Source organism: Haliaeetus leucocephalus, unplaced genomic scaffold (assembly GCF_000737465.1).
Source record: "Haliaeetus leucocephalus isolate CR32 unplaced genomic scaffold, Haliaeetus_leucocephalus-4.0 Scaffold173, whole genome shotgun sequence".
Lineage (NCBI taxonomy): Eukaryota > Metazoa > Chordata > Aves > Accipitriformes > Accipitridae > Haliaeetus > Haliaeetus leucocephalus.
This window is the reverse complement of record NW_010972609.1, coordinates 8,805,420-8,820,027: the sequence shown is the minus strand read 5'-3', so window position 1 is coordinate 8,820,027 and position 14,608 is coordinate 8,805,420.

Here is a 14,608-nt window from a genome sequence, read left to right as displayed (position 1 = left end):
TTATATTCCTAATTAGAGGCTGCTACTTTGCTGAGCCATCAACAAACTACAGTTTGTTTCTCAGATTTGATAATCGGCTCAAAACAGGCCCCTGCCAAGTTAGCAGCCCTGCCCGGCTCCTGCTTGGCGGCCGTGCTGAGATGGGAGCATCTTCGTGTAGCCGTCCTCCCCTAAAGCGCAATGAAGGATTTGGAAGGGCTGGGGCTCTGGGTGTGGGCTGGCAGTCCAGCGTGTGACCTTGCTGTGTCGTTCCAAAGGTTTGGGTTGCTTTGTTGCCTTCTCTGCTCCTTGGTACAAACTTCCCTGAGTGGTCCAGTCTGCTCAGCCACAGTCTCTGCTAGGTCTGATGTGTGAATTCCTGCAAGTCCACCAAGAAGCCATGAACTGGCTGAAGATGGTCTTGCTGTCCAAATGTTCTCTCTACTTCACCTTTAGTGAGTAAATGACTGTGGTGGTTGGATTATCGGTGCTGTGGGGAAAACCTGAGGATTTGTGCTCTGTGACCATATCTGTTCAGCTGCAATAAGGCCCACCTCCAAGTTTTATAAACCTTTCTAGCGTTGCAGAGATCTTGTAACATCTTTGTCTCTCACCGGCTGCACCTCTGACTCATTCGAGACTTGGCGCAAAAATTGTTGTCTCAAATGCAAGGGTGAGCTGGCACAATATTGAATTGAGAAAACTTGGCATGACACTTAATGGAGAATAAAAGTGTGTTTTACTGGAAAGAGGTTTGCATCTGTGTGGGGGGTCTGCAGGGGCTGTTTGGCCAAGCCCATACATTGGAGTGAGTTTTGAACAGCCCTGACCTCCGGGTGAGCGCTGACCCTGATGCGAGCCCTGTGGATGAAGCTTTAGGAATACTTCTCGGTTACCACACGGTTTAGCTAAATCCTTGCCTTGTAAGGAAAACAGTCGTTTCTCTCCCTGTGTGAGGAGGATGAGGTGGGTTTTGAAATACAGATAAAGGAGAAATTGTTTATCCAAATTTTTCATGGTGTTTGAGTGGGCAGGCCAGATGAATACAGGATTGTTCTGTTGAAATCGCTGGCTGTTTTGCTGCCGTTTAAATAACGGAAGGCAGCTAAGCTCCACTGCTTGCATTAAAAAAAAAACCCCAAACCAAAAAAAACCCTAAAGCCGTGCTATTTGCTCTCAGTGCAAGTCAGCCAAGGACTCTGATCAGGAGACCCCTGACTAAGGAGAGACACTTGCACTGAAGAGATGGGCAGTAGAGCTCGCGTGTGGAAATGCTGCTGCCAGTCTGGTGCTAAAGCGAATAAACTCACTGCAGGCTTTGGCCGGGCAGGCAGCGTGTTCTCCAAAGGCCGGTTGCCCACGCCATGCCGTGGTGCAGCGTGCCCTTCGTCGGCGTGTTCCGTGCCCTCGGGACCCGTGGGTTAGGAAGAGGAAGCGTGAGGCTGGTTTTGTGGTACCGCAGAGCTGTTCTCATTGCTTTGATGGGCAGAGCCCCTCCAAGCCTTCGCCTCAGGCCAGGTCCACCTGCTGTGGAGCCAAGAAGATGTCCCTGGCCCCAGAAGCTGCCCGGCTCAATACCAGAGCCAGCCTGTAGCTGGGTGAGGGCTGTCGAGGTTCGGAGCTGGAAGAGGAGGGAAGGGAGCACCCAGGAGCCTACTGGCTAGCAGGGGGTCGTAGGGACATCGCCCTGCGAAGGGAAAGGCAACTGGGAGGTCGGGGATCAGTTAGGCAAAACGCAGTGCGCTTGGCAGGAGAGGAGGCAGGAGAATCGGGAGATTCGTGGAAATGACAGCGGAGTAAGGAGGAGGTTAACAACAACTTAAGGAATGGAGAACTTAAATTCTCTTAATCCCTCCAGATCTTCAGGCAGCAAGTTACGGTTGTGTAAGCGTAGTCCATAAAACAGACAGCATGAACGCCGGGTTGCGCAGGCTGCGGAGGACCTGCTGCTCCTGGCTCAGCAGAGCCGGGAGGGCTGTCCTGCCTCCTCCCTTCCCCTCACCCCTGCGTGGGAAAGCACCAAAGTACACGGAGGATTTGGAAATTAGCACGTTGGCTCCCTGGCTCACTCGTACTGGCTAGCTTAGGAAATTTCAGCACCTAAAAAACGCAAGTCAGTTGTTGTTAGGACGTTTCCACTTTGACTGGCCAGCAGCGTGCTGCGAGATATTTGCGGCGTGTGCTGCCTGTCCCTGCAGCCATACTCGCGTGACAGATCTGGCCAGCTGACTGTGGCCTAAGATTAACGCCTTCCCATGTGCGGCTTGTCCATGCCCCTCTGGGTAAATTATTTGAACGTTTTGGCAAAGGACTAATAGGGACTCTAGTCCAAAGTCTGCTACGGAACAGGCGTACTCACTGCTGGAGGTCTTTAGCATGCCGAGACATAGATAGTAGGAAATCTGAAGTGAGCGTGATGGAAATGAAGTAAGATCTTACGCAAATGCTATTTTGAGTGACTGTTTCCTGAGGACTGGGTTCTCCTCCGATAACGTCCGGTGCTGCCCCACGGAGGTCAGTGCCACGGCACCAGTTCGCAGCGGCAGGAATCGGCGCCGTGCCCTTTCCTGTCCTCCAGACCGGACGTCTCTCTAGTTTTTACGTTGTATGAGTTTATCTTAGAAAGTTCAATTCCTCTGACTCAGTCTCTTCGCTTCTAGTAGAAAATCTCCTGTGCTGGGGAGGAAACCTGATGCGGGAGCGAGAGTGCCGGCTGGCCGCGGAGGTGCCTGCAGTGTCGCAGGCTGCCTGGGTAATTCCAGATGAGTGGCTTGGTCCACCCGTGTGCCCCTTCCCCTTTGGCAATAACGATAAGGCCATTTTGTGTCTTCTGGTGAAGAAGTGGGATAATGTGGTAAGTACAGCCAGGCACAGATGTATGAAAGGACTCAAGCAAAATTGGATATCTCGGAGCTTATGTGGGAATTGCCACCTTGGATTTAGGAGCTTAGTGTCCATCTCGACCCTTCTGCAAGAGCTTGAGTTTCCCCAGAAAGCAGGGGTGGCAGGGGGGTGCTGCACGTGCCCAGAAGCGTCAAAGAACTCGGGCTTATCCCCTGCCTGAGCACAGCTCAGCCTCCGGCGAGGCTCTGTCTGCCTCCTCCATGAGGGCCAGTTTATCACCCAGCTCGGTGCATGACCAGTTAATTGTAATGGTCACTAGAGGTGCCAGTCTGAGGTGCTTAACTGTCAGCCTGCAGTGTGATGGGAATGAGGGCACTGAGGTTTTAGAGCCCGGTTTCCACCCTGGAGTCAGATTTCCAAAAAATCGGTGTCCTCCCACTCAGCCTGGCTGTGCTGATGTCTCACTGAGGACCTGACTGCCCGTGCTGCAAGGATGAGTGGCTGTCCAGGGTTCAGGGGGAGCTGCGAGGCTTCCAGCTGGAATGGAGACGTACAAGCACTGCTTCTTATTTTGCCTAGCATCTGTTCAGAAGCATAAATGTATGCCTCACCTTTGTGTAAGTACTCAGCCTTTGGGCTGATTCAGGAAAAATTAGTTCAAACAGTCCTTCTTACCTTTTTGTGCAAAATAAGAGCTTTAAAGAAGTCCCAGCTTTCATTTTAAAGTCCTTGTTTATATCAGATCATATTTTTCCTTTTTGATACTCCTTTAAAATTAACGGCAGCGATGGCTGGTGGTGGAGTTGCAGCTGATGGCTGATTGGATTTGTTTGCATTGCTGTGGAGAGGCAGGTAATAATTGCCAGGCGGACCCCAGGCCTGTGGAGCCTTTAGGCTTTTGTTTGAATTGACCATGCTCTTTCTCTGCGGTGTTTACATGAATCCAGCAGCAGCTTGTCCCTGCTCTCTGTACTGGGTCCGTACCCCTCTTGTTCTCAGGGATTGAAATCTCTCTCTTGTGGCAGCCCGAAGTGCTCCGCCGGGCTGTGTTTCTTCATGCAGTGCCTGCCTGCAGCACTGGGGGATCGGCCTGGTGCTGCAGGAAGGGCTGTGTTTTAGGAGAGACCAGTCAAATTGTGTAACATCATTAGAGCCTACAAAAAAACCCCCTGACGCTTGGGTGTCTGGGACATCTTTGCCTTTTGTTTGAGCCTGTTACCCAAGGTGCAGCCCTGCAATGAGAAACAGTGGTACTAACTTTAATCTTTTTGAATGTCCTGCGGAACGTGTAACCCAGTGTTTTGAGTTCATGTGCACTCGTGGATGTCCCACGCAGTGAAGCACCAAGGCGGTCCAGTTTCTGCTTTTATGGAGTTGAGTGCAATGTAGTTTATTCAACTTTATATGTCACAATAAATATTGATTAAATCTGGTAGTAAGGAGTGGGTTTGCTTTCTAATCCTAGACTGGTTTGAGTTGGAAGGGACCTTTAAAGGTCTAGTCCACCCACCCTGCCATGGGCAGGGACATCTTTCACTAGATCGAGGTGGATGCTAATGCAGGATGCTGATCTTAAACCTGACTAGTGTTGCTGTGAATGCAAACTTATCTTGCTCAGAAAAGACTCAGCTGTGTAACAGATTCCTGAGAGGGTCAGCCTCTAGGTGCAGAATTAAAGAACGGAAGCTACCACGATACCACCCCTCCTGCCCCCCCCCAAAAAAAAACAAAAACAAAAAAAAAGAAAAAATCAACCACAGAAATGTAACTCTTCAGAAAGAGGTGATGGTGCCATCCGTCACTGTCATTCAGTGGCCTGGATGACATCCTGAGGTCCTTCACCAGGTCTGACTATTATGTCTATAAAGGTTGAAAACTGAATGTGTAACAGGCTATTGCAGAGGGACTTGTTGACTGGAAATCTGTTCACATCCAGGAACCATGCTGGGAATCATTTTAGGTAGTCTGTCTATCTGTGGGTTTCGATGCTCTCCAGCTGTGTGTCTGTTAGTCATAAACATGTTTTCTCCTCTTTTCTGTTAGCATGGCGGGGAAAGCATTAATACGCGGGATGGGAAGGGAATACGTACTGAGCGTGCAAGCAAACGACAAAACTGACTTTCTTTAACAGCTGCTTGCAGCAACCTTAGGCAGTGCTTATCGCCAGCATGGGCACAAAGTTTATAGACATTGCTGGCAAACTTTTGCTTTTTTTTGCTTGCTCTGATTTTCATATAAAATGCAGCATCTTTTAAGGACAAAGTTGAGTTGAAGGACTTGGGTTTTACAAATTGGCTCACATTACTGCTTTCTCCTTTGCTTCTGGAGAGTAGAAATGGCACATCAATGGTCCAGCCAGCTCTGGGGGAGAGGGGGCTGTTCCCAGGAGGGTTTCATGCCCCCGTGCGAGGAAGGGCAGCCGTGCCCTGCTGCGGGCAGCCGTGCCCTGCTGCGACCCATGGACTCCCACGCTGCCACCCGAATGCTGCCGGGCTTGCTGTGCGCTGCCCGCGAGCAGCTTTGGGGTGAGTGGCCTGGCTGGGCCAAAGTAGAAGTCAGACATAAAAATCAGAGAGGGATGAATTTCCTCCGTCTCCCAAAGGAAATGAAATCTCTGCGGTCAAGAAACACATGACTGCTGTTGTGTTAGTGAGCTGGACGTAGAGCCTGAGCATGTGTTTTCACATGGGAGCATCTTGCTCTGGAGAAGCAGCGAGCCACTCCTCTGTCCTCCTTGGCTTCTTGTACATAGCAGAATTAAAAAAAAAAACCAAAACCAAAAAAACACACAAAACTCTTGTGAGCAGTGAAGTCTTGAGGAGTTTTCAAGCCAAGAAAATACATTGACTTTTATGAAGGGTGAAAAACCAGAGGTCACCACAGCCTTCTGAAAAGTGCAATGCTCTGTGCCACTTGGGAGAAGTGTAATCAGTAAAACTACTAAAAAAATATGACTGCGAAGCCATCTTAGTCTGTAAGCGCATGTAAGAGAGCTTCACCTGGCCAGTAGAAGAGTTGTACCTGTAGAGCAGTCAGCCGTGCCACCAGCAGCTGGGCTTTCCTCAGTGGTGCCTATTTTCATAGAAGGGGGGTGAGCACAAACAAGACCTGGGAGAGGTGCAGAAGCTCAGAACACCAGTTTTCTTTTTCTGGGGGAGGCTGGGAGCTACCCGAATCAAGCAAAATAAAGCTGTAGCTCTGCTGTCACAGCTTGTTTTGAGGACCTTGTTTCACGGCTCCACAGAAAGGGTGATGGGGATGGGACAGCGATGGACGGACCAGGCGATCCGAGACGGGGTTAGGGCTCGGCATGGCGCAGGTCACGCACCTGCAATACCTGCTGTGTCTGCTGCCTCTCGGGTGTGTGATGGCCCAGGGACAGACGCAGGGACTGCAGGTGGGGAATTGCTGCTCCGGAGGGTCCCGTGGGCCAGCGTTTGGGCTCCGTGGTGTATATAGCCCTCCTGATGCGTCTGGGATTTGCTTGTAGCGCTCTTGCTCCTGGCGGGTTTTTTTTCTGTGTTCAACCCATGCAAGCACTTGGCATTTGAGTTAAAAACCCTTGCAAGGTGGAGGACAGGGGTGAGCGTGCTCCTGCAATAAATGGAGGAGCTGCAAGTTAAAGAAGAGTTTAATTGATGTTTACTAGCTAGTCTGCTCTAACAGATGAGAAAATAAGCCATGTCCCAGGTCTGATTTTTTCCACTTATACAGGTGTAAATTAGAAGCAACAGTGTTGAATTAAATGTGGCAAAAGCACCACACGTGGTAGGGAAACCAAGCAAAACCACTCTCCCGGAGCTTGTCATTTGTCTCTTCTGCACTGAGCCCCAGTGGAACTTGCACAGCTGATACATTTGTAGTTGCTTGTGCAGGAGGTTGTGGATAGACGAGGTTGCTCAGAAATTAAGGATTTCACAGGGAGAGATGATCTCCTGTCTTTGGCTCCGTCTGCATCACCTGGGGTGAGCAAGGGAAACTTGGCTTTATTCTTTATTCCTCCTGCCTGCATGCGAAGTTCAGGGATGGTGCTGTTTAACTGCTGCGATGCTCTTTCGTTTCCCAAATCAGTGTCTGTGTTTGCTGTACACACTCAAAAATAACCTGAAGAGCCTGTGTTTATTTTGCTCACTCCTGCCGTCCTACATTGACCTAAACTTGCAATAAAAGGCCAAAGTTTCAGCCACCCGAGCAAGGTTGGTCCATCTGCCTCCTGCCACACGCACATGTACATCGGGGGCCTGAAAAGAGACCGTAAATCTCTACCTGTGTGACTGGCACATGTCTTACTGCTGCCACCAGACCCCCAGCCTGACGGGCGTCCCGCTGAGAAGGTCCCCCCCAACGGTGGGCTCCCTCCTGCCCTAACCCCCTGCTATCGCCTTTGTGCTTTCCCAGACCGCTGCCTGCCTGCGGCCGACGAGCCCACCTTCCCGAAGAAGGCGAAGAGCATGTCTGAGTGCCGCGACTTGGAGAGCTGGTTCTCGCCCCCTTCTCCCGAGTGGGCCACCGTGAGGGTCATCCCTGAGGAGGAGATGACCGAGCACAACCTTCTTGCTATCCGAGTCATGGTCACCAGTGATGCAAGCAGGTACTTTAAAATACGAGTAAGCCTATTAAAAACCCATAAGAGCAGCTTGGTTTTCTCTGGAACGCTAAGGAAAAATATAACAAAATATAGTACTGAATGTACATACAACTGGCAAAAGAAAAAGATGAACTGCTTAGAATAACAATTGTTCTTTACCGCAGCCATAAATCCCCCAGACACATGACTCACTTTGCAGGAAATCTTCAAACATTCACATCCCACACAGGGGCCTGAATCAGAAAACAACGTTGCCCGCTCACCTCGTTGTGTACCAAAAAATGTCGGTTTGGGGATGAGGGCAGTGGGTGTGTTGTGGCAAAAGGTGCATCCTGTGACGTGGCCGCCTCCCACCTTGGACATCATCCTGTAGCTCCGCACCCTGGGTCTCTGCCAGGGCATTTGAGGCCCTGCCTACCCCTAAGAAATCTGAAATTTGATGGTCCTTGGGGAGCTGTCAGAGGAAGCCTGATTTCTGTGTACAAGTTAGAATGTATTGGCTTTCTGGGCAGGATTTTGTGGGAGTTCATTCCATCTAAAGATTAGATTGGTATCTCCTGAGTAAAGCAGTTTTCCTTAGTGAGAATTAAAAAAAGAAGAGGAGGAGGAAAAAAAGGAGGAAAAAAAAAAAAAAGGCAAACCCAAAGCCAGGTCTTGCAAACAAAGAGCTATTGCTCTGTAAGGAAGCTCATTCAAGTTCTTGATGTCCTTTAAACACCTCTTCGTGGTGCTGTGTGTAGCTTGTGGAGAGCAATGCTTTTAGAAATGCAACTTTCTGCTCTTCCCCGCGGTGGTTTTAAATGGTGTTTGTGCTCTGCTGCATAGTTTTGGGTGCTCTTCTGGGGAAGGATGAACCTCTCTGGGGTTCCTTTCCCACAGGGGATGGAGATGTCGGGGAAGGGTTTCCCACCTGTTTGACAGACCCCACTGCGGAGCATCTGCTTGTATCCCTTGCTAATACCCTCCAGCTCGTGGTGCCCCCGCGGCGTGCGAGCAGCGATGGCAGTCGGTAATCCCTCTGATCTGAGGGATCAGGTCCCTTCCCTGGACGGCGAGGCCCCTGGTTCCCCGCCAGCAGGACGCGGCACGAAGGGTGACGCCGCGTCTGTCACCGGCGTGGCGGGTGCCAGCAGCTCCGAGGTCAGCCTCCCGCTGCTGCAGCAGCTCGGGCGCCCCTCGTCCCACACCGCTCCGGCTGGCCAGCTCCTGCCTAAAAAGGGGGGACGAGAGAAATAGCAAGTGACAAACGGCACCGCTGAGCTGGCTGCGGGACGCTCGGTGGGACGGGGAAAACGCCCAGCTCGGTGACACAGCTTTGCTAAAGTTCAGGCTTTAGGTACTTGTGAATAATGACTGCCTATCAAGCAGAGATCAGAGGAGAAGCTTCGTACTATAGCACTTACATCCTCGCCAGCCAAGGAAAATAAACGTTTTGCTCTTTAAAACAGAAATATATCAATCAATGTTAATGGCATGTCTTTTTCTTTTGTGTGGCGCTCTGCCCAATCTCAGTATCTCCCCATCCACACAGCATCGCAGCCTTCAAAGACTTCATATATTTATTTTTTTTTTTACATTTATCTGTATGCTTGACACAGCTTGAAAGTCACCTAAAAAGTATGTGTTAGTGGTGAAATTTAAGGCGACTCTGATTCAGCCTACCGAGAGAGCAACGCACCTGGAGCTGTGCTCCCGTCCTCGCCGCCTTGCTGGCCCCGGCCTCCCAGCGCTGCTGGTTTGATGTGGGTGAAGCAGTGGTGCAGGACTGGTGGGCACTGCCCATGTGGCATTTACCCTGGCTTTATGCTGTCTGCAGCCTTTCCCTTAGCTCTTCTTTCTCCTGCCTCCTGGGCTGTACCTTGGGCTGTTACAATAAATCTTTACTTTCTACAAGGCAGTACTATATAAACACGAAACAGTTTTCTCCTGCTACGCCAACAGGACTACTCAGGGTGTAAGGTCCTCTTTTTTTAAGGTAGAGCTGTTAATCATCACAATAAATCTATGAATTAGCTTAGCAGTATTGTTTGCATTAAAAATAGGCCGAGTGAGATGATGGCATGCTTATTTATGGCAGTGGAAATGTGGTCACATCAGAAGGCCTGAAAGTGCCTGTTCCCTCCAGTCTGGCCTTTAGAGATGAAAGAAATCCCATGATTATTGAAAAAAGGACTAATAGTCACCTCAAACGGTCATTGTCCTGCCCAGAGGCAAGGTCACAACATGTGTGCCATTCACATGTGTTTGTGTGGCATATTTTTAATTACATTTAAGGAAGGCGATGCCGTAAATCTGCCTCTGTGATCGTTTCAGGTGCCTCATTGCACTTGCTGTTCAATGGATTGTCCCAGCTGGCTTCCAAAGAGTTCGTTTCATTGTTTCCTATAGGTGCCTTTTGCATGCTTGAAGGCTGTTCATGTAGCTTCACTTGGTCTTCTCATCTCTAGACTGATGCTTAGAATTTTCTCCAACTTCTTGCCTAAGCCCTGTTTGCTTGGCCAGTGGCTGTCCTCACCCCTCTCCTCCGGGCTCCATCCTTGTCCTGTATCACAGCACCCAGAAGTGGAGTCAGGACCAAGCGCAGCAGCTTGCTGTGGTCCAAAACCCTCCCCATGACTCCACGAGGTGCCCGACACACGATAAGGAATGATGCTGGTGCAATAACAAAAATACCCAAGTTTTGCAATAACGAAATACCTGAGTTTTACAGAGGTCTCATCCGAGCCACAGATGCCAGTGACACCTCGGGGTCAAAATGGCTTGGCGTTGCACGATTTCCAGCATGGGTTCCCCCAGACTGCTGAAGGCTAGGAGACCCTCCCACCCCTCAGCACTTCTTCACCCTCCTTGGCTTTACCTTCTGCCAGCAGTGCCAGTGCAGAAGCAGGCGGGTTGCAGGAGGGGGCTGCGCCTCCCCCGCCATCAAGCCTGCCTCGCGGTCCGCGTGGGCTGCCCTGGATTTGGCCTCTTGCAAGTTCCCTATGGCATGCCTCTTATTTGCAAAAATCTGTGGGGAAGAAGGTGAAAAGTGTAGAGTTTTGCCCCTCATGCTTTGCTTCTAGGCAGATTACAGCGTTGCCAGTGCTGCTATTTCCCTTTTCTTCATCTCGGTACAGCCTTGCAGGCAGAAGGGCCCGTCCCTGCTGACCTAGCAGTGTGGTGTTTCACCCCAAGTCTCTCTCAATGCCAGTTCGATTCCAGGTGCTGAACGTAGCAATCGTGGGTGCGAATCCAGGCAGCAGAAGTCTGATGGGAATAGGGATATCTCAGCTGTGTAGCACCTACTGCAAATTACAGTGTGTAATAATGACAATGAAAAAAGCAAAATAAGGGTGTCAGCTCTGGCTGCAAAACGTCCATTTCTCTGCTGCCCCCACTGCTGTCAGGGCTGACACTGGTGCTTGTTGCACTGAAGGGGAACAAATACCTGCATGCCGTGCATCTTGTGACACGTCCCACTTTCTTTTCATCTTGCCCTTTTTTCCCCGTAGCTCTGAGCTGGAGTCCGATTGTAACGGCGACGTGTCAAACTCTGAAGTGAGCGAAGGACGGACCTCGCTGCTGGAGCCCCACACCTGCACGAGCCCCGTCCGGAGGTGGGCATCGCTCGCCAGGAGCCCTGTGGTGCCAGAGGAAAGCCCCAAAACATCCAAAGTTGCTGATGGTAAGCAGTGTCCCAACCTGGGGATGCTCCAGCAGCCTCTCCTGAGGGCTGAAGTCAGGGTTGGGTGAAGATGTTTCAAAGCGGAGGCTGTTACCTGCTATGTGGCCAGGTTGGATCTGTTAACGGTGCCTTTTTTAGGGGGCATTTGTGCCTTTTGGGTGCTGTAGCTGAAACAACATTTCCAGGATGCAGGGTAACCTGGAGTAGTTGTGCCTCGTACTTTGCTTGCAGGGGTGAGATGAATGTTTTCCCACCGGTAAAAAGTTTGAGCGTTATTAGTAGCTAATGCAGTATTTGCTGTGTTGCCTAAGTAAGGGTGATGTTGGGAGGCACTGGAGAGCTCTGCTTGGTTCAATTTGTATTTCTGTCAGTAACTGCTTAAAATTTTTGTATCCAGTGAAAGGGCAAGGAGGAAGGGACATAGCTAGCAGGGAGGTGGGGAGAGGTTTAGGAACACTCTGCGTCCAAATGGAAACTCCTTTCTGGAGCTGGAGAAGGTCAGACCTAAAAGTTGTGCTAAAAACAGCCAAAGAAATGGTTTTGCAGAAAATAAAAGGCCATCGGCATTCATTTCTTCCCATCTCCCACCACCCCCACATCCATATATGCATTTTTAATCCAAACAGAAAAGAGGGGATTTCATCCAGCAATTTAAATTGACTCTTGAATAACGAAGCCCTTGTTTAAGGCAAAAATAAAGGACCGCAGCAAACCCCAAAGCATGCCGAGCAGCGTGTGACCCCGTGCAGTCACTAAAAGATTTCATCCTTTTTCCTCCCCCTGCTGCCAGCTGCTAAGGTCCCCTTCCTCCCTCCCCACCGTCCCCTTCCTCCCCACCATGCCCACCAGGTTCTCTAGACCTCCGTGAGCAGCCTGTCTCCCAGCTCCGCATCCTCACCCAGCTGCGTTACAGCATCCCTAAGCTTTTACCCCTTCAGTCTGTCCCCTCGCCCGCCTGTCTGTCTGTCTGCCTGCCTCTCTGCTCGTGCCGGCTTCCCCGAGAGAAGAGCCAGGGTCGGTTTGGGGACACGGGAGGCCGAGGACGTGAGCTCCGTCCCCGGGAGCTCCTCGCTGCCCCCCGGCAGCCGGGACCGGCGGCGGGTGCGCGCTGCCCCCTCCCGGCCGCCGCCGCGGGGAGACGGGGCCGGTAGCGAACTGACCCCAAGCCCCGGCTTGGGCATCCCCCCTTTCTTTTTTCCCCTCTCTATCTGCGCTCTCTGGCTTTTGCCACGTTAGCTGACCGCGTGTCTTTTCTGTTTCTCTTCAGCGCTGCAGAGAGCCAACAGTTTTCACTCCACGGCGTTGAATAAGTGTCAGAATTGGAGGAGGAAACTCCAAACCAGTGAGTAAAGCCGGAGAAGCGATTGTGTCTTCTATTTGTGCTGTCTTCTGTTTTCCTGTCTCTTAAATGTCTGTTTCTCCTTCTTTCCTTTAAAAGTTTTGTGTTTGTGAGTCGCTAGATGAGGAAAAAGAGGTCTAGAATGCACCAAATATTTCTTTTCCATTTTCTTGTCTTCAAAAGATCAAATCCCCTTGCTGTGTGACTGTTCCCTATGCTATTACACCCACCAGCAAGTGGTGTCCGCTCTAATTCTCTAGCTGAGAAAATGCACCCCTATCCCAGAGCTGTGTTATTCTGTCTCTAGCCCTGCCTGCACTGATTGCTTTTGATAAGGTACCATGCTGGATCTGACATTTTATTAGAAATGCTCCTGAAGGTGCCTATTTACGCCCGTCTACAGGTTCTCTATCACCTCTTTTTTTGTCAGAAAAAAAGCAGGTGATGTTTCTGGGTTACTGGAAGGGAGAACAGTATTAACAGTCATCCCAAGAGGTGTGCTGGTGAAAATAAGCGTTACTAGTTCTTGTCCTCTAGCAGTTTCGGTAGGTTTGGGCTGATCCATCTCTGCCACGGGAATCGCAGAGGAATGCAGTGATTTCGATAGCGATTGGGCCTGTGCTCAATTCGCTTTCGAAACACAGCGCAATCGCCCCTTGCAGCTGAGGCTGTGTCTGGATAATCTTCCTCCTGGGCTGCGGTCCCAAAACAAGCCAGCAATCCTCGATCACACCTCTGCTGCTCCTAACAGGGTTGCCCACCTGCCTTGGCACAGCTCCCCTGCAAGTGCACACGGTGCCTGCCCAGTTCCCACTCAGGACTTGCAGGGTTGGTCATGCCAGGAGGGGAGCTGGGTGAGCTTACCAGCACCCCAAACCCTCTCAAAACTTGGTTAGAAATGTAGTTGTATCCGTTAGACTGGGGTGTTGGCAGCCTTAAGTATAAAACATGAATGTGCAGCAGCGGAAAGAAGGGATTTGGGCACGTGACCGGGTGCCACGGTTTCTGGGCATGCAGACAGCAGGTTTTGGGGAATGGTGGTGACAGCCACTCTTTAACCCTGCCCTCAGCTGCCCTCTGCAACGAGGGGGATTTCTGCAGCCGCTCGGAGCCCCGGTTGCCTTCAGAGAAGTTACGGGCTCTGCTCCCAAAACAAGTAGGATCCCTGTGTCTGTTACGGGACCAACATTCAAGCATAGGTGTCTTGGCTTGTTTGGTTTGAACGCACAAGCAAGCTTCAAGATTATTTGCAAGTATCCCCTGTGGAGTGAATTTTTATATCTCGGAAGAGGAGACAAGCTGCATCTCTCCTTCCAGGCACCTGGCTCGCCTCCGAGTCAGATGCCTGCAGGTACACAGGAGCCCTGTCACTACCGACCCCGCGGTCCCACACATCGGGATAACTCAGTAAATCTCAGCAGAGGATGCACAGGGCTACTTCACGGTCCTGAGAGGATGCTCCCACCAAGCTCAACTTCAGCAAACCATCCCCTGTGATGGGCTGTCCCCGGAGAGGCAGCTGTGGCAGCTGTGGCCGCGATGGGGCTGCATTCCCTGGGATTCACCGCACTTCTGAGGCGCGGGGACTTGCCGTGCTCTGAGAGGTCTCTCTGGAGCAGCCACACGAGATGTCCCACCCAGGGGAATGCTGTCCTGTGCCTGGGATGGGGAGGCAGAGCTGGGTGTCCTCGGAAAGTCTCGTGGCAGCTGTGTCAGCCTCAGGGCTGTCTCTGAGCACTGAACAGCATTTGGGGATTGGCTTATACATCAGAGGTTGGCTTCACCGAAGGCTTGGGTTTAAAATCTTGCCTTAATTCATCTCAGTTTTTAAAAAATCAAACAAAAAATGATGCTTATTCCAGGTTTGAGGGGGGAAAAAGAAAGATTGTGAGAGAGGAAAGAAGAGAAGACTGGAGGTCACTCTCAATTTTGACTCATTTTCAGCTTGTTCTTAGGAAGTATATTACTTAATCGTTTGCCAATTAATTTTCCCCTCATTTTATTAAAATCTTCCGTGTGCTTCCGAAGGGCTCTAGAGGGAGCTAAAAGCCTTTGAGAGGGAGGTAATGCGCTGTATGAGTTTGTCTGAACCTCAAGTATGCTGTTAAAACGAGGTGTAAAGCACATTCAGTGTATACTGGGAACAGAATGAAGGCATTTTTTACTCTCCGGAGGAACACTGTAAGTTTTAGTT